This window comes from Bison bison, unplaced genomic scaffold (genome assembly GCF_000754665.1).
Source record: "Bison bison bison isolate TAMUID 2011002044 unplaced genomic scaffold, Bison_UMD1.0 scf7180017856502, whole genome shotgun sequence".
Taxonomy (NCBI): Eukaryota; Metazoa; Chordata; class Mammalia; order Artiodactyla; family Bovidae; genus Bison; species Bison bison.
This window is the reverse complement of record NW_011487075.1, coordinates 7,234-12,650: the sequence shown is the minus strand read 5'-3', so window position 1 is coordinate 12,650 and position 5,417 is coordinate 7,234. Positions and strand designations below refer to the sequence as shown.

The window sequence follows — 5,417 nt, the reverse complement described above, 5'->3', positions numbered from 1 at the left end:
CCAAATTGGTGGTTAAAATATTCTCAGGCTGTTTTTAAAAAGTGACTAATATAATCTGCATAAGTAATCGATCCAGTGGAAAGTTAATACCTCTGGAGGCCAAGATCATACTAAACTGGGGAAAACATTATGAAAACAAAGTGAACCATAGACTCTGGAGAAGAGGGACATCTCTGAGTGCTTGAGATGATGAGAAAGTGCAAGAAACCATGGGAGTATTTGTGCAAGTAAATCATAGAAATCGTCTCAGTTGCATTTTTGTTTCTCAGTTAATTATGGTCTAGATTTGTCACCATTTGGTCTTTTTTTTAAGAGAGGAGCTCACACATTATCATGTCTCATTAAGTTTGTATATCATAATCACAACCTCAGACTTAGCCCAGATTCATGCTCCTGTTACTACCAACCAGTTAATACTGACCTCCATAGATGATGTTATTTATCTCTGTGCAGAAATGATCTTCCAACATTCTGTGGGGTCCTTGCATTTTTCTCTCTATCCTTTCTGAAAGTCCCTCTGATCTGTACATTTTCTTTTTAGGTCCTTTTCAAATCTTTCCTCTAATTGCTCTCATGCACCAATTTTATCATGACCTTTGCCTCTGAAAAGTACCAATACTCCAGTTCCTTTTTATGAAACCTAGAAGATTCTCTAAGTTTTCAACACCAAAACACAAAAAAAGTTTTTATATTAAGTTCGTCTCCCAACAGTAAGAGCAATACCACCCCTCCCCAACCTTATGGATGAAATTCAAAGGTGAACAAATTTATAGCCCAGAAAGTTATCTTTGCTAAGTATTAGTTTTGGCTGATTTATTTCTGCAATCATTCTTATCTGGGCAATAAAAACATGTGTATGCCCTTCTCATATTTTCTAAAATCCTATGTTCAAAGATCAACAACATACCAAGAAATGAGCGAAGAGAAAGAGATTGACAGGCAGACAGGCTCCTGATTACACTCAGTAGAGAATTCATGGAGAGAAATGGAGATGGGAAAATCAGCAAGCTTTTGAAAAAGAAGATGCATGAATCATGCCATATGAATTACTTCAAAATGTAGATTGTAATAGAGTCATAAAAATAATATAAAGGCATATGAAATCCATTAATTCAACTTTTCATTTGTTCTAAAAGCACTTAACTCACTTTTCACCCTTTTCCATACTACACGAGCAAGTATAAACTGATAAAAATGTAAAAAGCTGGATAGCAAGGAATCTGAGCATTAGGTGGGACAAGTAATTGATTACCCTTTTATTTGATATCTGACTTAATTCTATTGTTGAAAATACATTTTGAAGAAAACTATGCACTTGGAGGAATGTACATCATGGCATTTCCTCATCTGCCCCTGTAAGAAGTGTGCCAGGTTCAATTCCCATTCTGACACCAACAGGTTGGGCCATGGAGTTCACACTTAAGGTAACATAGCACAAAATCACAGACACACAAAATTACAACACAATCCAAAAGTAAATATATATATATATATATGTGTGTGTGTGTGTGTGTGTGTGTGTGTGTATAAAACACTTAGAAGTGCCAAAAACTGAAATGGAAGGGAAGTTGCACAGAGGATTGACATACCTGAGCGAGACATAAGCTAGTCTGAATCTAGGGAAGCTGAGCCAGTCATTTTACCAATAAGATTAGTATTTAAAATGAAGGATTTCTGAAGTTTCCCCAGAATGCATTTATCAGTATTAACTTTTTTTCTGGCCTCCATAGTGAGTTAACTGTAGAGAAACCATCCCCCACTCCTCCAGTCAGCAAAAGGCCAAAGGTCTGTCACTGAGTAGCTTAGAAAGTTAATTATCATATGTGAAACAAATCACCAGTCCAGGTTCCATGCATGAGACAGGGTGCTTTGGGCTGGTGCACTGGGATGACCCAGAGGGAGGGGATAGGGAGGGAGGTGGGAGTGGGGTTCAGGATGGGGAACACATGTACACCCGTGGTGAATCCATGTCAATGTATGGCAAAGCCACTACAATATTGTTAAGTAATTAGCCTCCAGTTGAAATAAATACATTAAAAAAAAACAAAGACAGTTAAGTACACTTACTTGGCAGAAGTTCCTGATACTTTCAATAGGATTTTTATGGTAGGACTTGGGTGTTATTTGGGGCTTAATCTCTTCCTATTTGATATTTTTATACTGATAGGGAACAACAATTTCACCAGTAGTAAGGCAATGAATATCAAGTAATAAGCTCGTAGATTAAGAGAGATATGAAAACCATCACCTTGATATCATGATACCTATACATTCACAAAACTATGGCCACAATTTTCTTCAAGTTCTTGAAATTCTACAAAGCAAGAAAGAAAGAAGGATCCAAAGGAGCTTGCTTGTCTGATGTCCTTGGTGCATATAAGACCATTAAAATTTGTTTTTAATCTTTTCTGTTATTTTCAAAGTACATCCTCCAAATAGCAAAGTTCTGAATTTCTCATCTACAACATGTTCAGGATACATATTTTCACTACTCTGTCTGACAGGAGGAGGGGGTAGGTGTGGGGACTTCTTGTGTTCAGGCATCCAAATTGTCCACCTGAGAGCAGGGATCATTCTCAGACATGGAATGAATAATTCCAAGGCCAAAGAAATGCATGATGCTGATGTTAGCGTGGGGACTGACAGCCATGAGGGTCAATGGTGTTCTCAAGCAGGGATCAAAATTGGAGGAATCAAGATGTATCTAATATACTCAGGTAATAACCCCTAGAATTTAATTTATATCCTAAAAAATTAAAGTTAGTGCAAATGACCAACAAATGAAAGCTGGGTTGTTTCTGAGTTCTTGCCTGTAGCAAATATTAGAATCTCTAATTTAGTTTTATGGATTAATATTGTTTAAGGCATGGGGGTATCCTGGAGAAAGCAAACACTTGACAATTGTAAATATCTATCAGAACTTTTTGCACAGACAGGTTATAAACAATTATGGGACTGTAAAATTAAGAATCAGCCACCCTCAATGTCCCAGGTAGATTTTCCACAAACTGTAAGATTAATAAGTTTAGATTGTAATATATATATATATATATATATACACACACACACACATACATACACACTTCCTTACTCTAAAAAAGGGAATAACAGAATTCTAGAAGGTTGGTATGATAATATTTTACTTAAATATCTACCTCTATGCTATTCTCTTGAAAATAATATAATAAAAGCAGGAAGAAAGACAGCCGTTCTTCACAGGGTTGTTAAATGTGTGTGTGTCTTCACATAAGCATGTATATCAGCTTTAGGTTCATGTGAGACTGTATTTATTACCATCATATGAAGAAGAAGAGTAAAGTACAGTCCAGAGTTTCTTTCTCTGGTGCTTCCTGCTCTTGTGCCACCCTCATATCCCTGTTGGTTACAGAACAGGGAGGAAGACAGCTGGATGGTCTGACTGAAGCTTCAGTATTTCAGAGGGGGCTCAAGAGAAGAGAGGAAACTGACACTGCTTTGTTGGTAATTAAGCCAGGTAAGTTAACAGTATTTTGTTTCCTGAGAATTTAGAAACGTAGTGTGTGTGTGCGTGTGTGTGTGTGTGTGTGCATGAAGGGCCTGAGAAAGCTCCATAGAGACATGGTAAATTTAGATAAAAGGGTCTAGATTTAGTGGCTCTGATTCTCATGATTTGTTCATCTTTTATTTTTTTCTTTTCCTAGTTAGAAAACCTTAAGAGCTCCTCTAGAAGAGCCAAACGCTCTCCAGCATTGGATACTGGGCTTTCACGCTGCTCTCTCTGGTCCTCACAACTAGTCTGGCTCTTTCCCTATTGGTCATGGATCCCTTCCATGGTCTCTGTGTCCTTCCTTCATTTCTGAATTCTCCTTCCACCACCATCTGTCCAAGGGACATTTTTTTTCTGTAGGTGAGAACATTCTGAGTCCTGTTTCTGCCTTGTACTTCTCTACTTAAAATCAATCCTTTATAAACTGAAATCCCTCATAAGACTTCTTTGTACTCTTTTACTTATTTAATATTAGTGTCTAAAACAGGATGTGCTTCCCTGGTGGCTCAGCAGTAAAGGATCCACCTGCAATGCAGGAGACTTGCAAGAGGCATGGATTTGATCTCTGGGTCAGGCAGATCCCCTGGAGAGGGAAATGGCAACCCACTCCAGAATTCTTGCCTGGGAAATCTCAAGGACAGACAACCTGGCAGGCTACAGTCTATGGGGTTGTGAGAGTCTGACATGACTTAGCCACTAAACAACAGCAACAACAAAACAGGATATGAAAACCATGATAATAGAATGCATGTACAAAGAGACCTGTAAGATTTAAAAACATAATTCTCTCCACTTTCCTTCATACAGATGCTCAAATCAAAGCTTTAGTTTTTAAGGAAACAGAAGAATTGAACCAATTAGAGTTTTGCTGCCAATTTGAGAGTACTATGCTCTGTCATCCCATAAGAGAATAGTTTACCTGTAGAACTGGCATTGCTGTATCACAAAAAATTGCGAGCTATTTTGTAAATATTTTCCTTTCTTTCCTTGAGTATATCTTTTGAAGAACAAAATTTAAAAATTTGAAGATCCAACGTATAAATTATTTTTGATTCATGTTTTATATGTTCCAAGAAATATTTGCCTAAAGTCTTGACAATTTCCCCTGTGTGCTTATCTAGAACATCTATAACTTGTTTTATATGCAACTCTATTAATATTTGATTTTTTTAATATTATGAAGTTTGAGTTGCTGCTTATTTTTTTCCAAGTGGATACTCAGTTTTTCCAATGCCATTCATTGAAAAATTATTCTTTCTCTTGTTGAATGAGTTTGGCACTTTTATTGCTATTAAAGCATATAAATAAGGGTGGATTTCTGTATTTCTCAGGTTCATTAGTCTATATATCTCTCCTAATGCTGACATACTTCTGAGTTAATGTACCTTTATTGAAATTAGAACTATATATATAAACTCTCACTTTTTTCTTCATTTTAATATTGTTTTGACTGATCTATGCCCTTCAGAATCAGTTTGTGAATTTCCACAAAGGAAAAGGCAGCAAAATTGTTCATGGGGATGAGGTTGGTGCTATCGATGATTTTAGGGAGAATAGACAATTAACTGGAGAAGGCACTGGTGACCCACTCTAGTACTATTGCCTGGGAAATCCCATGGACAGAGGAGCCTGGTTGGCTGCAGTTCATGGGGTCGTGGAGTTGGACATGACTGAGCGACTTCACTTTCACTTTTCCCTTTCATGCATTGGAGAAGGAAATGGCAACCCACTCCAGTGTTCTTGCCTGGAGAATCTCAGGGAAGGAGGAGCCTGGTGGGTTGCCGTCTATGGAGTTGCACAGAATTGGACACGATTGACGCGACAGCAGCAGCAGCAGACAATTAACAATTATGAGTCTTATAAATTGTAAAAAAAGAAAAAAAAGGAATTT

General features: G+C 37.3%; 1 long non-coding RNA gene across 1 annotated transcript in view; it reads left to right on the top strand.

Annotated features, from left to right (window-relative positions):
* Positions 1–3,387: 3,387 nt before the first annotated feature.
* Positions 3,388–5,417, top strand: part of LOC105002705 — a 5,384-nt gene continuing 3,354 nt past the window's right edge. The window contains exon 1 of the long non-coding RNA XR_827021.1: positions 3,388–3,493. This is a non-coding gene — a long non-coding RNA (uncharacterized LOC105002705). The remainder of the gene's footprint in view (positions 3,494–5,417) is intronic.